The sequence below is a fragment of the Bubalus kerabau genome, chromosome 1 (assembly GCF_029407905.1).
Source record: "Bubalus kerabau isolate K-KA32 ecotype Philippines breed swamp buffalo chromosome 1, PCC_UOA_SB_1v2, whole genome shotgun sequence".
Classification (NCBI taxonomy): Eukaryota; Metazoa; Chordata; class Mammalia; order Artiodactyla; family Bovidae; genus Bubalus; species Bubalus kerabau.
In genome coordinates this window covers 27,329,020-27,353,505 of record NC_073624.1, presented here as the reverse complement: position 1 = coordinate 27,353,505, position 24,486 = coordinate 27,329,020, and the positions used below count along the sequence as shown (strand labels likewise).

At 37.6% G+C, this 24,486-nt stretch overlaps 1 protein-coding gene across 1 annotated transcript in view; it reads right to left on the bottom strand.

Annotated features, from left to right (window-relative positions):
* Positions 1-24,486, bottom strand: part of PTPRO (protein tyrosine phosphatase receptor type O) — a 265,891-nt gene that overhangs the window by 201,886 nt on the left and 39,519 nt on the right. The gene's annotated exons all lie outside the window — the stretch shown is intronic.

Here is a 24,486-nt window from a genome sequence, read left to right as displayed (position 1 = left end):
AGACATTACTCTGGACCATGGACCAGACTCCATGGACTCTGGACCATGGAGACATCACTACAACAAAAGTTGGACCATAAGGAAGGCTAGGTGCTAAAGAAGTGATGCTTTTGAATTGTGGTGCTGGAGAAGAATCTTGAGATTCTCTTGGACTGCAAGGAGATCAAACCAGTCAATCCTAAAGGAAATCAACCCTGAATGTTCACTGGAAGGACTGCCAATGATGCCGAAGCTCCAATACTTTGGCTACCTGATTGGAAGATGACTCACTGAAAAAGATCCTGATGCTGGGAAAGACTGACTGAAGACAAAAAGGAGGAGGGTGACAGAGGATTAGAAGGTAGGTAGCACCACCACCTCAATCAATATGAATCTGTGCAAGCTCTGGGAGACAGTGGAGGACAGGGAAGTCTGGAGTGCTGCAGTCCATGGGATTGCAGAGTCGGACACGACTGAGTGACTGAGCAACATCATTCATTCAGTAGAGAGGTGCAGTACCAGGTATGTTCTAGATACAGATATACTCAGATGGCAGGACCCCTGCCAAAAGTGAATGCTGGCCAAGTGGGCGAGGCAGCCGGAGAGATGAATAAAAAGCTAGGGGATGGGGACGTCCCTGGCAGTTCAGTGGTTGGAATTTCACCTTCCCGGGCAGGTGGTACAGGTTCACTCCCTGATTGGGGAGCTGAGATAGCGCATACCTCAAGGCCAGACAACCAAAATATAAAACAGAGACAATATTGTAGCAAATTCAGTAAAGACTTTTAAAAAATTTAAAAAAGAAAATACCAAGGGAGCATAAAGGAAAAAACATCAACTCTGTTGAGGACATCAGGAAGGGCTTCCCTGAGGAGATAACATTTGAGGAAGAGGGGTACGCATCACCAGGCAGGTGGGAAGAATTTATGGGCACAGGAAGAGCAAGAGGAAAGACATGGAGCTCTGGAGGGAGTGACCATATGCAGGATATTACAAGTTCTGTGGTATGAGGGCAGCCTCCTGCCCCAACTCATTGTAACAGCTTGTTAAGAGATTTGGACTTTTTTCCCCTGGGGCAATAACATGGCACTCTGTAAGGAAAGCAACATTTTTCTTTAGGTTGCTCATGTTATTTCATTTTGAGACAGATGTGGCTCATGAAAGTTTTCATGGGCTACGTAACTTGAAAACAGAAAAGCTTTCCAACTGATATTTCAAATGAGTCTCCAACCTAATATCTGGCAGCCCAAAATAAAGAGCAAGGTGGCGTAGCTATTCATACAAGCAGTTTCCAGAGGGAAATGAGAACCTTAGGTCTAGATACTTGTCTGTTATGGAAGAAGACGTGGACATATGGGTGAGTGTCTGACAAAGCCAGTTAAATACTGAGCATTCTTATCATGAGTGGAGCTAAGTGATGCAACCTTGCGGGTAGGATCTACAACCCTGCAAACATGTTATTATTATGAGACAGGACTCTGAGAATTTTGAGCGGTAATGAGGTTTTTATTTTTACCTTTATATGGAAAACTCATAATATATAGTGCATCTTTAATCGTAGATGCGTGTATAGGCTTTGTTGTTGTATAGTCACACAGTTACGTCCAACTCTTTTGCGACCCCATGGACTGTAGCCCTGCTAGGCTCCTCTGTCCATGGGATTTCCCAGGCAAGCATACTGGAGTGGGTGGACATTTTCTTCTCCAGGGAATCTTCCCGACCAAGGGATCAAACCTGCTTCTCCTGCTTGGCAGGTGGATTCTTTACAACTGAGCCATCAGGATTAGGCTCAAATAAATCAGTGTGGATATATTTACTGGTTCATGTATGTATCAATTTAGTGGCACTATCTAAAATATTCTTATCTGAAAACTTGACAAGGAAGCGATACTTTCAGAGTTATAGTGATACTTTCTATTTTTTCACACGTCTTATTTTTGAGAAGAAAACTGTGTCGTATATGGAGATACCTCAAAATTATTGGCACCCAAAGATATTTTAATTATAGTAATTTATAAAAATGTAAATGTTTTGGATTATTCAAATTCCATTTTATTTTAACATTTCAGTAGATTATTCTTTGTGATAAGTGAGTGCTATGGACTAAATTGTGTGTCCTCAAAACTCATACATTGAAACCTTAACCTCCAACATGACTGTATTCAGAGACAGGACTTTTAGGCAGTAATTGAGACTAAATGAGATCATAAAGGGGTGTCCCAGGTGGCTCTGGGGTAATGAATCCGCCTGCCAATGTATGATATTCAAGTTCAGTCCTTGGGTCAGGAAGATCCCCGGGAGAATGACATGGCAGCCCACTCCAGGATTCTTGCCTGGAAAAATCCATAGACAGAAGAGCCTGGTGAACTACAGTACATGGGGTCGCAAAGAGTCAGACATGACTGAGCAACTGAGCACACACACAGGAGATCATAGAGACATGAGTTCTAATTTGATAGGACTGGCGGTCTTATATGAAGAGGAAGAAAGAGATCTCTTTCTCTCTCTGCTCTGGAGGACACAGTGAGAAGGCAGCCACTGACACACTGGAAGAAAGTGCCCACCAGGAAGACCTGGACTTCCCAGCCTCCAAAACTATGAGAAAATAAATTTCTGTTGTTTAAGCCCCCAATTCATGGCATTCTGTTTCGTCAGCCCGAGATGACTAATACAGCAAACTGATCAATAAAAATTAGAGTACGTATAAAGACTTACAATGAGAGCCAAAAGTTGTGCTTTGATGCAATGTACTAAAACATTTCTAATTTTTATGGTTCTTTGAAAGTGGTTATAATCAAGCCTTTAACACTGTCTTTTCTCCGAGAACAGAACAATAACATATTCATTCAAAAGGCTTCCTACATTGAATTTGAATATTCTGCCTAGTGTCTGGGCTTCCCAGGTGGTGCTAGTGGTAAAGAACCTGCATGCCAGTGCAGGAGACTTAAGAGATGTGGGTTCGATCCCTGGGTAGGGAAGATCTCCTGGTGGAGGGCACGACAACCCACTCCAGTATTCTTGCCTGGAGAATCCCATAGAAAGAGGAGCCTGGTAGGCTATGGTCCATAGGGTCGCAAAGAGTCAGACACAACTGAAGCCTATAGCATGCACAAACACGTGCCTAGTTTTTACTTGGAGACTTTGGTTGGATGTTGAATCAGACACACTTGTGCCCTGTCTCATTCCCTCTTCGGGTCACCTGTCTCTGAAACCCCTGCTGCTGCCACCGTTTCATCTATGCACGGGCTCTAATGGACATCATGCTGGTCTATTCTGTCTCTCTCATCAGAGCCTGTGCTGTGGGGTTCTTCTCTCTGATGCCAAGGCTTCCCTGTTGGAGCTGAGACATGTGATAACAAAGGCTGCTCAGAGTCTTTGTACCGTCACCTGGAAGTGTGGGGAAGTTAATGTCTGTTGGGGTAAATTTCAGGAGTTTTGAGAGATGGGAGCTAGCAGATAAATTCTTTTTTATTCGTCTCCCAAATGGGCCATCCTGAGATGTGATGATTCACCCAGCCTCTTGAAAGACTGTCAAAAATATCTGCTGCAGTTTGCTTGGTACCAAGCAGTGGCAGGCTTGGTAATCACACACAGACTGTGCTCAATTCTGTGTTATCTCCCTTTTTTCTTCCTCCTACTTTTCTGAGAATTGCCCTCCCTAATAAAGCAATAACACAAGAGCTTTCATCAAGGCTCTGTTTGCTTGAGAATCTGGGCTTTACAAGGATGGCTGTAGAAATAATAAGAAATATTTTTAGATTTTCCTAAATTATTTTGTTCAGTAAATCCTCTATCAAAGGCTACTATAAGCTATAATACCTCAAGTTTAGAGATAAGGAAATTTTAAACTCACAGTTTAAAAGTCACTTAAAGTTAAAAAGCCACAAAATGTTTATTAAATGCAAATATTTTTCCAACTAGGAGTTTGAAGCTTAGACATTAACACTGCCTAAGAGATCTTTTCCATTTAGGGAAAGAAAAAGGAGAAGAAAATTAAACATTTTAAGTCGATTTTTGCCACTAAAAAAGGCAAATGTATCTATTACTGGATTTTTAATTAAAATTTAGGGAAAGAGGAAACAAAGGGGGGAAAATGTGCCAATAAACATATAGAGGTACAGATTTTCTAACTCTTCTTGAATCACTTTTGGCATTTTGTGTTTTTCTAAAAATTTGTCATTTTTGTCTAAGTTATGTAAGCTGTCTCCTTTTTATTCCTGATTTTAGTAATTTGATTCTGTTCTCTTCATTTCTTGATCATTCTAGCAAACTGTTGTTAATTTTGCTGATCAAAGAACCAATTTTGGCTTCACTGATTTTTCTCTATTGCTTTACTACTCTCTATCTCATTTATTTATGCTCTAATTTTTTAAATGACTTCCTTCCTTTTGCTTGCTTTAGATATAGCTTTCTCTTCTTTTTCCAGTTTTTTTAATTTGGAAAATTAGATTATTGATTTAAGATTCTTCTTTTTTAATACAGATGTTCACAGCTATAAATTCCCCTGTTAACATTATTTTAGCTGCACCTCGTAAGTTTTAGTATTTTGTATTTTCACTTTCACTCATTTTAAGCATTTTAAACTTTACTTGCTATTTTTTATTTGAACTATTGATTATTTAGACGTATTGTTTCATTTCCACATTTTTTTAATTCTTCAAATTTCCCCTTATTGATTTATAATTTAATTCTATTGTGACTGGAGAATGTACTTTGATTATTTCAATTCTTTTACATTCACTGAGGTTTGTTCAATGACTTAGCACGTTTTCTATCCTGTAAAATATTTGGTGTGCACTTGAGAAGACTGTGTAGTCTGCTATTGATGGATGGAGTATGCTATAGATATTTGTTCAGTTTGGTTGGTTTATAGTGTTGTCCAGATATTCTGGAATGTGAAGTCAAGTGGACCTTAGAAAGCATCATTACGAACAAAGCTAGTGGAGGTGATGGAATTCCAGTTGAGCTATTTCAAATCCTGAAAGATGATGCTGTGAAAGTGATGCACTCAATATGCCAGCACATTTGGAAAACTCAGCAGTGGCCACAGGACTGCAAAAGGTCAGTTTTCATTCCAATCCCAAAGAAAGGCAATGCTAAAGAATGCTCAAACTACTGCACAATTGCACTCATCTCACATGCTAGTAAAGTAATGCTCAAAATTCTCCAAGCCAGGCTTCAGCAATATGTGAACCGTGAACTTCCTGATGTTCAAGCTGGTTTTAGAAAAGGCAGAGGAACCAGAGATCAAATTGCCAATATCCTCTGGATCATGGAAAAAGCAAGAGAGTTCCAGAAAAACATCTATTTCTGCTTTATTGACTATGCCAAAGCCTTTGACTGTGTGGGTCACAATAAACTGTGGAAAATTCTGAAAGAGATGGGAATACCAGACCACCTGACCTGCCTCTTGAGAAATCTGTATGCAGGTCAGGAAGCAACAGTTAGAACTGGACATGGAACAACAGACTGGTTCCAAATAGGAAAAGGAGTTCGTCAAGGCTGTATATTGTCACCCTGCTTATTTAATTTCTATGCAGAGTACATCATGAGAAACGCTGGACTGGGAGAAACACAAGCTGGAATCAAGATTGCTGGGAGAAATATCAATAACCTCAGATATGCAGATGATACCACCCTTATGGCAGAAAGTGAAGAGGAACTCAAAAGCCTCTTGATGAAACTGAAAGTGGAGAGTGAAAAAGTTGGCTTAAAGCTCAACATTCAGAAAACTAAGATCATGGCATCTGGTCCCATCACTTCATGGGAAATAGATGGGGAAACAGTGGAAACAATGTCAGACTTTATTTTGGGGGGCTCCAAAATCACTGCAGATGGTGACTGCAGCCATGCAGAAATTAAAAGACACTTGCTCCTTGGAAGGAAAGTTATGACCAACCTAGATAGCATATTCAAAAGCAGAGACATTACTTTGCCAGCAAAGGTTCGTCTAGTCAAGGCTATGGTTTTTCCAGTGGTCATGTATGGATGTGAGAGTTGGACTGTGAAGAAGGCTGAGCACTGAAGAATTGATGCTTTTGAACTGTGGTGTTGGAGAAGACTCTTGAGAATCCCTTGGACTGCAAGGAGATCCAACCAGTCCATTCTGAAGGAGATCAGCCCTGGGATTTCTTTGGAGGGAATGATGCTAAAGCTGAAACTCCAGTACTTTGGCCACCTCATGCGAAGAGTTGACTTGTTGGAAAAGACTCTGATGCTGGGAGGGATTGGGGGCAGGAGGAGAAGGGGACGACAGAGGATGAGATGGCTGGATGGCATCACTGACTCGATGGATGTGAGTCTGAGTGAACTCCGGGAGCTGGTGATGGACAGGGAGGCCTGGCGTGCTGCGATTCATGGGGTCGCAAAAAGTTGGACACGACTGAGTGACTGAACTGAACTGAACTGAAGTCTTCTATTTCTTTGCTGATATCCCCCTTAGGTGTTCCATTCATTTTTTTGAAAGTGAGATACTGAATTCATCAATTAATTTTATTGAATTGTCTATTTCTCCCTTCATTTCTATTAAGAGGTTTTGCTTCTGGTTACTGTTTGCATGGTATTTTTCTTTCATCTTTTAAACTTTTAATCTATTCATGTCTTTGAATCTGAAGTGCCTTTCTTTACAGACAGAATATGCTGCTGTTGCTGTTCAGTTGCTCAGTAATGCCCAGCTCTTTGCGACCCCAGGGACTGCAGCACACCAGGCTTCCCCGTCCTTCACTATCCCCCAGAGTTTTCTCAAATTCATGTATACTTAGGTGGTGATGTCATCCAACCATCTCCTCTTCTCCTCCTGCCCTCAGTCTTTCCCAGTATCAAGGTCTTTTCCAATGAGTTTGCTGTTTGCATCAGGTGGCCACATTACTGGACCTTCAGCCTCAGCATCAGTCCTTCCAATGAATATTCAGGGTTGACTTCTTTTAGGATTGACTGATTTGATTTCCTTGCAGCCTAAGGGATTCTTAACAGTAAAACATCAAAATACTAAAGATGACCTTTTTTATTCTTTCAGTTTTCAAATATTTCCAAAATTTGTATCATGAACATATATTGTTTTGATAATGGAAATACTTCAAAGAATATAGAAGGGATTAATTAGCTGTTATAGGGAAAGTTGGGTATAAGGAAATTTTTCCCAAACATAAAACATTAGGACAACATAAAAGAAAAAAGAAAGAGTCAAATAGCCAATTAAAACACGGGAAAATATTTAGTCTCTGTAAATGAAATTTCAAAATTTGAAGTTATTTTGGACATAGATTCATTTCTTTTTTCTCTTATGTATAAGTCAACATTTAGATGATTAAACAATATTTCATCCTTATGAAGGAATAATATGCATATATTAAAGATTCTTGAGAAAATATGTAATAAGATATACTATAATCTGTGAAAAAAGAAGAAAAATTACTGCATTTACAGTTTGTCTTGAACTTACCAATTATATATTTTTGAAAATTAAGAAAATGAACCAAAAATATTCATAATAGTTATATCTTAGGATTGGAATTTTAGAAGGCTTTGTTTTCTTTCTTAAGGCCAATATTTTTATATTTTCTAAAATCAAACCAGAAGTAAGATGCGTGCTGTAATAAATGTAACAGAACTACAAAAAAAAAAAAAAAAAAAGAGTCTTTTCAGCACTACAATTTGAAAGCACTAATTCTTTGGTGCTCAGGCTTTTCTATGGTCCAACTCTTACATGACTACTGGAAAAACCATAGCTTTTGACCTTTGTTGGCAAAGTGACATCTCTGCTTTTTAACATGCTGCCTAGGTTCATCATAACTTTCCTTCCAAGGAGCAAGTATATGCCCTTCTAAATTCTCAGCAATATATCAGAGCTTTCTAAAAACCCCTATGAACATCTCATTAATATATCTTCCTTTTATAATTTGTCCAGGCTTTTGTTTGCCACAATTATTAATGTAGGCATCTATGATAGTAATTTCTACTGATTGTTTTCAACAAATGACCTGGAGGTAGGACTTTTGAGCTCTAAATCAGGTCAAATAATGACAGTGACCTGTGAACAGAGATTTTCTAAGAAGCTTTGAGACAAATCAGATAATATTGATGCTTTAAGGATGAGACTATATGAGAAGATCCAGACTTGGTCTGCCTCCGTATTGGCTCCAAGTCTGTTAATTTTCAAGGCTGCTTGAGAACTGGGGAACAAGCAGGGAATAGTGTAGGTCAAGTTAAATAGCCATAAATCTTGTTCTTACTGAGGTTCAGCAGCTTTTCTTGAATAAATGCATCTCAGATTGTTGTAAAACTTGGGTGAATTTCTAGAGCTCTGAAAATTTGACTTAGAAATTTCTTTTCTGTTTTCATTCTCTTTTTTTTTTTTTCAGGTATAGGAGGGTCTATTTTCATTCTTTTATAGAATAGATTTATGGAAGTTCTCACTCTGATATCCTAGATGCTCCAAGTCCCTTTATTGACTACTCCTATTTTTACCTTACTCTCTTTCCAATATTTCAATGAGACTGTTCTTTCATATGGATATAAGTCTTGGAATTGTTCTGAACCATTCCAAATTAGGTAATAAATATATTGTGAAATATTTTCAAAGCAAAAGTATTAACAAATGTCTGTACAAATCAGCATGTTCTTTAATTGATTCAATATCCTCACTCCTTTTCTTCAATCAGTTGTTCTTTGGATTTGGGGAGTGGTAGAATCTTTTAAAAAAGGTAATGAATGGTATGGACTTTCACTCCCAATATATACTTGTGAGTACAAAAATACATACTTTTTATAATGTGTTTATGGTCCTGAATCCCTAAAATATCTCTGGAACACAGATTAAGAATTTCTCTCAGTGTTTTATGCTACATTTGTTTATAAACATTATTTGTATATTTTTTACCATCTTTGTCTCTGAAAAAATTTCTCACTGGTAGTAAACACAAAAGATGAAATCAACATTTATTGAGTGTCAATTAAATGTCAATCATCATGTTATATAAAATGATTTGTTCATATTAGGTGCCTAATTATATTTTGCATAAACACTACTTCACTTATTTCAGTCTCCCTGATTTCTTAACTTTTAATAGAGAAACATTGCCCTAAATAAAAAAACTAGAATAGTTTGATAGTATATTATACTCAAGAAACAGCAGAGAGGGTAGAGGGAAAAAGATAAAAAAACTACTGATGATATTGAGGAGAGATTCAAAATAAACTTTGGGAAACTTTAGAAATCTCTCAATTTCCACCACTCCTAAGATCTGCCTCTCCAAAAGTTCTTTCAGTATGAAATAATATAAAACAACTCATGAAAATGTGCTGTTGAAAACCTCAATTGTGATGCCAGTCTCAGGGCCCAAATTCCTTTCCTCTCCTGTCTCATTGTGTGTCTCTCACAAGACTATTTGCCATCACCATGCTAGCATTAATGGTCCAAGACAGCAAAGCCTATGTTCAACCTCATAGCTACATAATTATGTTTGTTTCTACCAAGCCCCTGTGCCCACTTTACTTAGCACTTTAGATATGGATCTGAATATTGTATCAGCTTCTCATAGGTACTGCGATTACGTCTACTTTAATTTTTCCATGTATTTTAACTAGATTCCATGTAAAACGTCTGGAGACAATAATTACTGCCTGTCCTATAAACTTACATTCCAATTTGCCTTTGTGACAGTCATGTCATTAACTGACTCAGAACCAAGTCTAGTTAATCAACTGATAAATATAGATGGTTCACCTGCCTGCACCATTTTTAGTCTGAATCTAGCACAAAATATGGCACCCCACTCCAGTACTTTTTCGTAGAAATCCCACAGAAGGAGGAGCCTGGTAGGCTGCAGTCCATGGGGTTGCTAGAGTCGGACATGACTGAGCGACTTCACTTTCACTTTTCACTTTCATGCATTGGAGAAGGAAATGGCAACCCACTCCAGTGTTCTTGCTTGGAGAATCCCAGGGAGGGGAAGCCTGGTGGGCTGCCGTCTATGGGTTGCACAGAGTCGGACATGACTGAAGTGACTTAGCAGCAGCAGCAGCAGCAGCACAAAATAATATATCTTCAGTAGCACTGCTTATGAAAATTCTGGGCATTGATAAGACAGACTACTTATTTCTCAGGCTAAATTATGGAAGGGGACTTCCCTGGCGGTCCAGTTCCAGTGGTTAAGATTTTGCCTTCCAATGCAGGGGGTGTGGGTTCAACCCTTGGTGAAGGAGCTAAGATCCCACATGCCTCATGCCCCCCAAAAAACAGAACATAAAGAGAAGCAATATTGTAACAAATTTAACAAAGACCTTAAAAATGGTCCACACTGACAAAACTATAGAGGAAAACAGTATTCTCATTATATTTCAAAATCAACATCTAGCTTATCTATAACGATTTATTTGTTCAATTCACAAGCCAGTAGGAAGAGTGCTGTGTATCATTTCCAAGCCCATCTGCCCACCTCCAGCAACTTATTATTGGTAAATTCTTGCAGGGTACTTCACTTTCAAGTATTTAGCTTTGTTGTTTTGGCTGCCTTCCAATCTGTGTAATGACACTGTCCTCCCTCTTGAAGAAAAATAAAATCATAGGAGTTTTCATTACAGAAGTTATTCTTTACGTCCTCTCTTAAGACAGATGAGAAACTATCCAATTGAATTTCTACTGCCACGTGGTCAAGCTGTGGTCAACCAGAGGTGCTGTGTTTTACAATAGGTAGGAATCTCCTAATTGGTTCCATAATGGACTTTAGAGTCTTTCAGATAAAAGATATCATGGAATTTGAACATGCTATTATTGTACAAATGGCTCTTGCTACAGACAGCAAAAGGTGAAGATCTTTCAAATGTATTCTCCTTAGGCTCCAGGATTCTTGTTTATCAAGTGTCTCAATTCGTTCTTGTTTTTGTGTTTTAGGCCACACTGTGAGGCATGCTGGATCTTAATTTCCCAACCAGGGATCAAACCTGTGCCTCCTGCATGGGGAGAGCAGAGTCTTAACCACAGCACTGCCAGGGAAGTCCTGAGCATCTCAGTTCTTAAACTGCATCCCAATATGCTAAGAAGAGGGCTTCCCAGGTGGTGCTAGTGGTAAAGAGCCCACCTCCCAGTGCATCCCAGTGCAGGAGACCACTGCACCCAGTGCAGGAGAAGAGAGGCCGGTTTGATCCCTGGGTGAAGAAGAAACTCTGGAGGAAGACATAGCAACCCACTCCAGTATTCTTGTCTGGAGAATCTCCATGCACAAGGAGCCTGAGGGAATGGGGGTGGGGGTTCATGATCCATAGGGTCACAAAGAGTCAGACATGACTCAAGTGACTTAGCACCCACACGTATGCTAAGAAGGCAGAAAACATTCTCAGTACGTTCCAGTGAGTGATACATTAGGAGCACACATCACCACTAATATACCACAAATACCTGGGATACAGAAGAATTAAATTAGTGAACACAATATATTTTAGAGGAGTCATAATTTAAGAATTTTTACAAAGTGAAACTTCTTTAAAAGATAATTTTTAATTTCCAAAAAATAAAAATCCTGCACACATATGGAATAAAATTACAAACACACACATACATGCAATAAATGGCTGATTTAGTGAATGCTAAGGAATCTCATTTTCATGTAATCAGTAGTTAAAATCAAAATGTGAGTTTGAGATTTTGCTAGCTATTTTAACATTTACTGATTACTTATTGGTTGCAAAGTATTACAACTTTTACAAGATATAAGTATTTTGCTAACTATAAATATCAATATAATATGTGCTCATTGCAGAAAATTTGGAAAATCATTCTCTCACCAACTTGAAAAAGTTAATGTAAATAGTTTGGTGAAAATCCTTCCATATTATCATCTGTTTTATAGTTACTGAAGCCCATTTATTTTTTAATTTAGCAATACATCATGAACATTTTTTATGTTGCTGGAATTTTATGCAATATTAATGTTCTTGCTTACAAAGTATAAATATGTCTTAACTTATAATCTCTGGTTGGAAATTTAGGCTTCTTAATTTTGCTAATATCCTAAGTACTGTTGCAATGAATATTCTTCATATGTATCATTTCAGTCATCTTTGACAAAGGTTTTGTATCATCTTTTATTAATCCCTTAGGATAGATTTTTAAGTAGGATTACTGGGTTAAATATATTCACATTTGCAAGCCTTTGGATTTTTTATGTCACTTGCTCTTGAGAAGTTTATAGTTTTCCTGTATCACTCTAACAAAGAGAATTATAATTTTTGTGCAAAAAAAGATAAAAGTTTCCTTGTAAATTTTTACAATATTTATTAATATTTTTCATGGCTCTTAGACACTTTTAATTTGTTTTGGAGTCACTCATTAATTCCTTTGCCTATTTTTCTACTGAAATATTCATCTCCTGAATTGATTTGCAAAAATCCTTAATATGTTAAAAGCATCAGGAACATAAAAAATTAGGACACCTGTGATGCCTACATAGTGAATGATCCTTTCCCCTTAATTTTTCTTGGTTTTTAATTTTATTTATAATGAAATTTGACATACAGAGGGTTAGATTTGTATGCCTATAGAATTATATTTTGAGAAGTTTTCCACATGGTATAATCAAATTACTGTTCACATATTTTTTGAAAATTATTTTACAGTTTTAATTTGAATACAAGTCTTTAATTATTTTGTAATTTATTGTGGTTTTTAATTTTTTTTTCATTGAATTGATTATGACAGACTTGAAACTGCCATTCAGAGTTGTTTACTACCTTTTTTTGTTACTCGTATGATGTGCATGTGTGTGCTAAGTCGCTTCAGTCGTGTCCAACTCTTTGAGACCCTATGGCTTGTAGCCTACCAGTCTCACAGTATTCAAGAACATTCTTCCCTCTTCTTTTTAACCATCAGACTTCTAGCAGTTTTTTAGCTCCCTGCTTCTAGGTAAGGTTTTCCTCGGTCATGGTACACAAGTGGTTTATCCCACTTAGTGTCTTGTTGCAGTGCTTCTTGTTATCTTGTGCTGTAATTTGATTCCTGCTCTTTAAATGTTTCTTTATAAATTTTTTTGTTGAAGATATGATACCAAAGGCTGTGCATATCTGCATTCTTGAGGAGCCTAAAAAATTGCTATTTTAAAATGGATGCTCAGAAAATATGTATTGACTTAATTTAGCTGTGATGAAGACATGAATCATCACAACTTCCTTCTCCTGCTTTCAGGAATAGCATGTACCTTTGTGTGTATTTATGGAGTGGAGTTATTTCATTATCTCCTTCACTCAATTTTGTCACTAGTGAGTAACTTTGCATTTTTTCCTTGACCTTCTTAATTTTTTAATTATAAAATCTTTGGCTAATTTGAAATAAATATAAGATACATAAACAAAATATTCAAATATTCAGGCACTACCTGAAACAAGTCAGTAGTTTGATTATCTGATCTAACTTTGACATTTATTAATTTATACCATCTCCTGCTTAGCTTTTTGGTCACCAGATAGTTATATTTAGAATCTACACACACACAAACATACATGCACACATTTCAACAGGTAAAAAGGTAACATTTCAGTCAACAAACTTAAGAATTTTTCTATATTAGTATGAATTAGGTGCTATCTTAATTATATGACCCATATATTTCTTAACAAAAGGATCTTTGTGTACAATTTTTGTCTTAAAATCTTCATTGAAATTCCTATAAATATTATACTAAATATTTTTACATATAAGAAAAATGGGACTTTCAAGTTTCACCTATGCTTTTCAAAAAACAGCATTCTTAGGGTAAAAATATAGATAGCAGAATGAAGTATATATAAATTAAATTAAATATAAATTTAGTATAGTATATAAATTAAAATGTTTACTTAGAGTCTATCAATCATTTTAATTTTTCCCCCTTCCTCTGTTAAGGATACTGGATACTACTGGTAACTTATCTGTGAAATGCTATTCTATGATCTCAGAAAAACATGAATGACAACCTTCTTAGTAAAGAGTAGGCTACGAACTAGCAGTCTAAAGTATCAATATTTTGGCACTCTAATCAGACATAATTTATCTTTAAGAAATACCACATGGAAACATCACAAAAAGAACAGAAGAAAAATTACAACTCAAAACAGCATGCAAAAGTTTTGCGAGGTATTTGTCACCTAATAACTGACTTTGCTTTGAGGATGCACCTGATGTCTTCACTGATACCTGGCACTATGGAGCACCTGGCTCTTTCTGGCACTCCTCACTTACGGAAGTGATTTTACAGATGTACTTAAATGTAGTTTTACATATTCTATCAACTAACTATGAGTTACTTGAAAATAGCAACTGTGTGTGTAAGCAGCTCTTGCCCAAACACTTGCTTGGTTGAGATCCAGGATTAATGCTATTCCTAACATATTTAGTTATTGCCACCATTTGGCATGGCAACCCACTCCAGTATTCCTGTCTGGAGAGTCCCCATGGACAGAGAAGCCAGGCGGGCTACAGTCCATGAGGTCAAAAAGAATCAGACATGACCGAGCAGCTAAGCACACACAGCACATCCAGTCACAAGCACTTACCCTTCTTAGCTTTTAGTGGCAAGTATTGGATGCATACTGATCCATCTCCAAATTTTGGTTCTGCCTTTCTTATGATAAAAGTATGCATTTATAAGCAGCCTACTGGGTTGAAGAGGATGTTCTTTGTTAATGGAATGGAGAAAAAGACACTGTCTTATTTCATTGATTTTTTAAATAGGATATTTCAGATGTATAAAAAGATGCTTTTTACATGCAAAGGATATTCCACAGTGAAGTTTCTGTAGCCACAGAAAAATTGAGAAAACTTAGGCTAGGTCTGTATAAAACAAGTATTTCAAAATCTTTTGTGTTGTGGGTTTAAATAATGCTGTTTATTGGTAGTCTTACATAGCCTATAATAAGAATAACAAAAAACTGATCCACTTTATTGATCTTGTTGCTACCACTGTAGACACCAGTTGATATTAATACCTTTAGATTCCTTTGGAGGCAGTGTAACTCCAATACTTTGGCCACCTGATGTGAAGAGCTGACTCACTGGAAAAGATGCTGATGCTGGGAAAGATTGAAGGCTAAAGGAGAAGAGGGCGGCAGAGGATGAGACGGTTAGATAGTATCACAGACTCAATGGACGTGAATTTGAGCAAACTCTGGGAAACAGTGATGGTCAGGGAAGCCTGGCATGCTGTAGTTCATGGGGTCTCAAAGACTCAGACACAACTTAGTGGCTGAACAACAACAACATAGCTTCCCAGCTGGTGCTAGTGGTAAAGAATCCACCTGTCAATGCATGAGACACAAGAAACGTGGGTTCAATCCCTGAATTGGGAAAATCCCCTGGAGAAGGAAATGGCAGCCCACTCCAGTATTCCTGCCTAGAAAATGCCATAGACAGAGGAGCCTGGTAGGCTGCAGTCCATGGTCCACAAAGTGTCAGACGTGACTCGGCGACAGAGCACATTAGTATAGCTTAGTAGTTAAATAGTCTGCTCCACTGCTTATTAACTGGGTGACCTGCCTCACTGTTCCGCAGCTTCTTCATCTGTAAAATGAGAATAATAATAAAGATCTATTTGAGGAGTTAAAACCATACTTTTTGAGTTGAAGTAAAGAAAACAAAAGAAACAGTCAAGAAGCTGTGAGAAGGGACAGAAAGTCAAATTCCTGCAAGCAGCACAGGGATCCAACACAAGTAGAGATAGGAAAGGCACCATGAGTCTAATTCTTTTATTTTCCCCCTGATTTCCTTTAAATCTTACTCTGGGAGCCCTCTTTGTTTTCTTTTTTTTTTTAATTTAATTTTATTTTTTAAACTTTACATAATTGTATTAGTTTTGCCAAATATCAAAATGAATCCGCCACAGGTATACATGTGTTCCCCATCCTGAACCCTCCTCCCTCCTCCCTCCCCACACCATCCCTCTGGGTCGTCCCAGTGCACCAGCCCCAACTCTCAACTTTGTCTCAGACTCCAACTCTGCTGATATCTTTCCATTTCCTTTCCCCAAAGGATAAAAATGAGCAATTACAGCATGACATACTCAGTAGCCAAAATCAGGGTTTGGTAGCGTCAACTAAAAAAATAGTCACAACCTAAAAGTTGAGAGTTATGGTTTATTCTGTGGGAATCTTTATAACTTCAAACTTGGTAGGCAGCATCCTCAAGTAGCCTCAAGTGCTCCTTGGAGGGAGTGGGGTGGAGAGGAGGAGAGGTACAGAGTCAGGTTATATAGAAGCTTGCAACAAAGGGCGGGTAGTCTGAACACCAAAAGTATTTTTGTGAATTAAAGAAAATCAGGTCACTCAAGTTAAGGAATTTAGTGCTTTTCTATATATGGGAAGATGCAAGAGTCTGGACTCAATGAAATCATTCCTTTCATGTGCATCCCAGCTATCTGGGGTCAGTATTCTGCAATTTTTTATATCCTGAGTTCTTCAGGGTTCCCTGTAGGGAGTGACTACAGCTTGATGGTTGCCACATAGCTCAGGTATTCTTCTTCCTGAGTGCCCTGGAGGGCTGGAATCACTGATGACTGTGACATCCTTGTTTACCGATATAGCAAGAAATATACCGTTTCTCAGTAGCAAGCTCATTACTTGCCATTTTCCATAAGGAGGGCTTTTTACTTTCTGTAGCAGCTGTGGAAGTTTGAGTGAGTGGGGATACTATTTAGCAAATGCAGCTTGTATGGTTGTGTCTTGTCTAGTGGAACTTGCGCTCATGACGGTGAGCCCAAAGTGACCCTCATCATCCAAGGATTTGCTCAGCTACTCAAAGCTATTCTGGATTGTATCTAATTTAGCTTAATACATTTTCCTTAAAGGGCCTTTTCCTTTAATAGAAATGTATTATTTGGATTAAAATACAACTTCCAGGTGCTCCAAGTTACATACCATAAAGTCTTGCTATTTTAGAAGATACATATTAAAATAGTTTTTCAGCTATTATAAAACTACTCCCCTCTCCCCCAGAGGCAAAAGAAAAACCAGGTGGCAATGAGCAAATTTTTGAATCCCAGAGGACCTGAACATGTTTCAAACAGTACTATTCAAAAGTCTGAATCACTTCTATTTTGTGTTACACTTTTGTTTGAAACTCACAAAAACTGAAGAGTCATGCGGATTGGTCAGATTTCTGGTGGGATTTTCAGGGGCGGGGGTGGGATGGAGGAAGGGAAAGAGCCAGGCATCTAGAATATAAGGTTCCTCAGGACTGCCATTGAATAGTAAGAGGCCCTGCCCAGTGAAGAAGAAGCAGTATAGTCAAAACCAGATTCTAAGTTCTTGATAAAGATAGAAGTCAATAGTCAAAGCCATAGAAGTGAGGAAGAGCAAGGACAAAGTTGCTCTTTGACAATCTAGAGGGGTGGGAAAGTCTGGAAGGTGGAAGGGAGGCTTAAGAAGGAGGGGACATATGTATACCTATGCCCGATTCATGTTGATGTATGGCAGAAACCAACATGATATTTTAAAGTAATTACCCTCCAATTAAAAATAAAAGAAAACTTGAAAAATAAATAAGTAAAAAGAAAAATAAGTCAAATCCAGAAAAAAAAAAAAAAAAAAAGACTAGGTCAGAATGCAGTGTTAATAGATTTAGCTATTAACCCATTTCAAAAATGACCTTGTTTCTGGATTCCAGGCCAGAAGTCTCTACCTGCAATGAATTAGCAGTAAAATAGCAAAATTTTGTTGATCAGTTTCTTTAAAGGGCATGTTCCTACTGTTCAATTAATGTGACCAATGCTTCTAGGATTCAAGGGTATGGCTCAGAAATATCAGGGTGCATCTCTCTGTTGCAGAATAAAATTACTCGGTCTTTTTTTCTTCAGCCAGATGTGTACAGATGCTGCAAAAATTCGGGGGCAGGTATTTGCATTGTTGTTAAGACATAGTAAGTCCTGCAAATCATCCCACCTCCTCCCTGTCATCAAGGATAACTCCCCTGCAAGTTTAATTACAGTCAAGAGCTTGGATTGCTGGGCTGGTATGTGGAATGTGCTTCTCTTCTAATACAGGGGCTCCTTGTCACAACACTGCTTTGACCTGCCATGATACAGTAATAGGAAACCCTGTAATTACCATGAAATAGACAGAAAGCTGATAAATGAGGTTTTGGATTAAAGCATTTAGGAACCCACAGAAATCAATTATGGTAAACATTACCAGAAAATCCACCTGACATTCCTTTGAGGGTTTTTATTATAGTGATTTATTTGTAGAGAGAAGCCAAGAAAACACTTTTTCCACCTAGGAAATGTACCAATTCTGTAATAATGAATATTCACAAAGGTACTAATAACCTCTCTCTTTTACATATGCTTAGAGGTTTATCTTATCTCCTGGCATGTGTGTCTTGTTGCACTCTTTGTTCTCCAGAGTGAAGCCTCAAAAATGTCTTATATGTCATAGTCCCAGATCCTCCTGCGATTTTTATGTTGACCATATTTTTTCTTCTGTATTGTGCAAAGGGAAATGATCAGTGTTTGCCAGAATCATGAAAATGTAGATTTAAAAAGACATTCATACTCAATCACCCAGTCTTATCCAACTCTTTGCAACCCATGGACTGTGGCCTACCAGGCTCCTCTGTCCATGGGATTTTTTTAGGCAAGAATAATGGAGCGGGTTGCCATTTCCTCCTAACAGGGATCTTCCCCACCCAGGGATCTAATCCGTGTCTCCTGTGCCTCCTGCATTGCAGGTGGATTCTTTACCCATTGAGCCATTGGGGAAGCCATTAACAAGTGAGGTATAAGTTAAATATTTAGTTCCCCACTATAATTTCATTTTAGCTGCATGTTGTATCAGTGATTTATGTATTGCATATTTGCTAATATTTTTATGTGCATAAAATTCTGATGCCACCAAGTACTGATGAATTTACAAATTCCATCATAAAAGAATCTCTTGGAGTTTTAGTATTACTGGTAATAATGTCAGTGCAAATCTTTCAACCTCTGTGTAACGAAACTTTAAATGAATAGTGATGGCATTAAAGTGAAAGTCTCTCAGTTGTGTCCAACTCTTTGTGACCCCATGGACTATACAGTCCATGGAATCCTCTAGGCCAGCACACTGGAGTGGGTTGCCTTTCCCTTCTCCAGCGGATCTTCCCAACCCAGGGATCAAACCCAGGTCTCCCGAATCACAGGCAGATTCTTTACCAGCTGAGCCATAAGAGAAGCCTCAAAGAGCCATAAGTCCGCCACAATTATTTTTTGTTGTGTCAAACTAAGGTTTTAATTCATGAATGCTTTTACTAATGTAGTGTGAGTCACATTCTTTTTCTGTTAATCAGATCGAACTACTGGCATATTTAGTTCCTTGTCAAATAGATTTTGTGTTTTTTAATTTACCCTTGCTGCTCTCTTGCTGCTAAGTCACACCTTCTTCACCTTGTGTTTGCTCGCTTGATTTCCTGGACTCAAGTACAAGAGTTATATTTATCCTTGATAACTTTCATCTCTTTCTCAGACTGTGCTGCTAAGTCGCTTCAGTCATGTCCGACTCTGTGCAACCCCATAGACGGCAGCCCACCATGCTCCCCCGTCCCTGGGATTCTCCAGGCAAGAACACTGGAGTGGGTTGCCATTTCCTTCTCCAGCCTATAGCTCCAGCCTATTCAACTTTTAAACTCAGATTCTGTCATCCAACACATTCATTATCTTTTAAATCTAGGCAAGTTGAAGGAGGTGTATTTACTTTGTAGCCCAGCCAGTGTTACACAGCTGTTCTTCGAAAAATAGACCATGATTAAACACCATGTGGAGGAGAGGTAATTACTTTCTTTTGTCCCCAGAGAAGATGATTTTGAAGTCTTTGCAAAACTAAGATATTGAGGAGCTCAAGGAATTAATATTCTAAATATTTACTTTCATTCTATATTCACTTTAAACTTCATTCCATATAGAAACCGAGCTTGGATTTATTTTGTTAAGTGGATGACAATTTTCATCCCAAGACATACCTAAGGTCAGCATAGAAATTAAATTTCTACCATCTTGAATTTACAGCTTAGTCTTTCTTGTAAATTTCATTTCAATCACATTTTGCAAGGTTTCTCAATATTAATTTGTATACTTTAGAAAACTCAAGTAATAATGAAAATATATATAATATTTTAAAAATGTTTTAGTGAATAGGTTTAACTTTTCCAATTTGGAATTAGAAAATTCTGTGTGCATTAGTCTATAATAATGAAAATGCTTAACTCAGATTTATACTTTTAAAAAGTATCATGTAATTTATTAGTATCTGTGGAATATACATGTCAAATTTCATTTATTTGGAACTAGACTTTATATTATAGTTTAAATTACTTCTAAATTAAGAAAGTATTCCTTTTTTTGTATTGGTTCCTGTTTTACTGGACCCAGTTCCTACGTCCCAATCCATTTTCTGGTAAACTCTAAAACTTTATAAACTATATCATAGAAGAAAGGGCATATGATAATAAGATACATTAACCTGAGGAAATGCTCTGTAAATATCAAGTATTTTCTATTTGCTGTTTGCTTTATAAAGGCCTGACCTATTCAAAGTAAATCTAAGAAAATATTTAGATAAAATGTACTTAGAAACATTTAAGAATAGATGAACTTTAAAGCAACTTTTAAAATTTTTAATTGGACGATAATTGATTTACAATATTGTGTTAGTTTCTGCCGTACAACAATGCAAATCAGCCATACCTATATATATATAAAATCAGCCATAACTATATATTTATATCCCCTCCCACTTGGGCCTCTCTCCCACCCCCGACCCCGATCCTACGCATCTAGGTGGTCACAGAGCACCGAGCTGAGCTCCTGTGCTATACAGCAGCTTTCCACTAGCTAGCTATTTTACACATGGTAGTGTATAATGTCAATGCTATAGGTGAACTTCTAAACTGGAATTATACTTTATATGTGAAATAAAACTAGTGGATTGGCCAAAAAGGTTGTTTGGGTTTGTCCTCCAGATGTTACAGAAAAACCCCAAATAACTTTTTAGCCAACTTAGTAAATGTGACACCATTGTACAAAACCTGACATTTAGCTCTGATGAATGAGGCTGAAAATGTTTCACGTGGACTCAGTATCCTAATCCATATGTACTGTCCACAACCAGGGTTGCACTTCATTTTTATTGTTTTCTCAGTAGCTGATGGCTTTCACAGTTCATGGTGAACCTGGGGTCTTCAGTGATTTTCAGAGATTATTCAGAAGCTTGGAGAATGGGATGCAATGGCAGTGTGTGTTCCAGTAACAGAAACACAGAAAGTCCTTATAAATGGGGTCAATGGGAGAGTTTGTGTTCATAGGTTATGCTTGTTCCAGAAGAGTATGGTATAAGAGTAGGAATAATGAAGGGATAGTTATTCTCTTCTACACACAAATTTGATTTAATGTTGACTATTAGGGGCAGTATAGTGTAACACAGAATCTACATGGTGACAGAATTTCAAAGTTGATTTTTTTTTTAACATTCACCAAACATCATAACTAATTTAATGTTTTAACTCATTGATTCCTTTAGTCATTTGTGTTCTTCAACAAAACCAGATGCACTACTAGATACGCAATTCATTTTTTTTGACAGATCAAAATAGCCTTTTATTCTTGTGGTAGAGGCTAGGTTCTTTAACAGAACACTTTGTTAATGAACCTTGACCAAATAAGCACCATTCTTCTGCTATCCTGAGTTTCTTAAGCAAGTCATTCCTGAACTATTTATTAAATATTTATCATATATATTCTTTTATTGGTATATATTTTTAATAGCTAACTATATGTTACAAGTTAAAAAGTATGTATATGACTAAAAAGAATATAGACTTTAAATTCTGGTGGTTAATAACACATTAATTTTTTGTTATTTTTCCTGCATACTATGTTTGGACAGTTATTTAAACAGGACATTTTACAATTTTTATTTATCATGTGTGTTCATTACTATTATACATTATTTGTGGCTTTTTGATAATAGATGCACGTGGATGGAGGAGCCTGGCGGGCTATAGTCCATGGGGTCACAAAGCGTCGGATACGACTGAGCATACAACACACACCAAGGAGGGAAAGGTGGGGGGGGAAGGATAAACTGTGAGATTGGGATTGACACATACACACTACTACACATAAAATAGATAACTAATAAGAACCTACTGTATAGCACAGGGAACGCTACTCAATGCTCTGTAATGACCTACATGGGAAACGAATCTAAAAAAGAGTGGATATATGTATATGTATAACACTCACTTTGGTGTACAGCAGAAACTAACACAACATTGCAAACTAAATCATCTAAATTCCAATAAAAAGTAATTTAAAATATAAATAAGTAAATACATTTTAAAGGCAAAACTCCCCACAATTTGCTTCTAGTGGTCTTTGAGATCATGTACTGTTTCTTTAAGAAATTGCTGGTTGGATCTAGAAAACACACAATGTCTTTGTAACTCACGTATATCATACTTGTTTTGGTGTGTAGCCCAATTTCAACTCAGGTTTTATTTTACAGAATTAGACCAAATTCTGGGATGCACCTAAAATTCAACTTTGAGTGCAAAAATGTGTAAACTGTACACAGCATTTTGATCTATGCCAAAATGTATGAGGAGGGAATAAATGAAAGTGATGTAAAAATGCCAAGAGTCTTTTGGAAGCTTCATGCAAACTGAGCATAAAATCTCTAGCAGATGTAACTAACACTGAACAGAAGTTCTTGCAGTGACAAACTTTCCATGTTGGCCTGGGATTTGTACCTGCCACTGCCAACTTCTGTTCACATTTTATCAGCAACACCTGTGACCTGAACTAACAAGTAAAAGACACAATAAAGTGAGGAAGAAAGCACATAGATCAACAGATGGGAAACCTGGATTTTTGTTCTATCTTTGCTTTAACTGCTGGGAGGACGTGGACTAAATCATTTAGCATCAAGCTTCTTTCATTTATGCAATTTATATTACAGATTACCTAAGCCCTCAACATCTGACTGAGCAGAATTGACTATCTACAGCAGGAAGACTCTGCTGCTGGGAAAAATTGAAGGCAGAAGAAGAGGGCCACAGAGGATGAGATGGTTGGATGGCACCACTGATTCAATGGACATGAACTTGGGCAAACCCTGGGAGACGGTGAGGAACAGGGAAGCCTGGCGTGCTGCAGATCATGGGATTGCAAAGAGTCGGACACAGCTTGGCGATGGAGCAACAACAGCAGGAAGAAAGCCGGGTTCATGGTTTAAGGACTGTCTGAAATATGGGGAGACTTGGGGGGAGCAGGTAGTTGTAGAGGTGAAACTGAATAACTGTCTCTAACAAGAGCAGAGACATTGGAGTCAAGAATGGATGCATTGTCTTAACTGAGAAATTTCTGACTGTTCATTCCCTTTCCACAGAATCAACCCACAAGGAACATCTGCTCATCTGAAAATATTTTCTTAATGTTCATTTCTATTTCGTTGAAACCATTCAGCATACTGAAATGAATCAGTCAAGTCACTGCACATGCCATGAAGGGGGTGAAGACAGGATGAGCAGGAGAACTCCCTTGAGCACAAGCTGAAACAACCCCCACCCCCACCCCCAGCCATCAACTGTTGACGGTAGCAGTCAGAATACGTTGGCATGCAGTAATTAGAGATGGAGAGGCACCATTTCAACTAACATGTTCTATTATTAGTGTATTTCAGCAGCAGAGCTGCTAAGAGAACAAAGGCAATAGCTTGTCTGCTTATAGTGAATTACTTGAGACAGCAGGTCCTGTTTATACTTCGCACGGGCCTAGTTCACACCACGTGTGCTGCACAAAACTGCTGTCACCAAGGTGACAGCCACCCCCACAGTGACCACATAGGGGGATTAAACAGTAGAATGAAGGCAACAGGGAAGCTGAAAACAGTACTTATCCAACAGCCTTGACCATGACTCTTGAAACCTCTCTAACCAAAACCATACCCTCTACCTGTCTAACACTGTACAGAAAAAAATAAATAAAAAGAACAAAAGAAAATGGATGATTAAAAAATAATCATAGAGGAAAGACATACAAAGGAAAAAAAATGACATTTTGAGCAACCACTGGATTTAGGATTTAAATACAGATTATTCTATTACATACTTAGAGAAGAATGAAATGGTTTTCAGAGAGATTTTAAATACTTTGCTCAAGATTACAAAGAAGATAAAACATGTTGTTTGATGTAAAACCTAGTGAACGTTCTGCTGTACCATCCAGCAAAAGAAGAGAGAGGAGCAAGAAGAGAATAGTGTCTCAAAGAATGAAGTGCTGCTTCATTTCCAGTTAAGAGAATTGAATAAGCATAAATGTTTAGAGGTGAATGAACTTGAGGGCCCAGGAGTACCCATTTTTCCCTGTATGGGCTACTACGTATCATCAGAATCAGAAAGGTCAGCAAATATGAATTATATTTTTCTTCATTATTAATAGAGAACCCAGGATCAAAATTAAATTTGGAGTGACTTTGCAAAGAACAGAAAGGAAATTGGAAAAAAAATTTGATTCT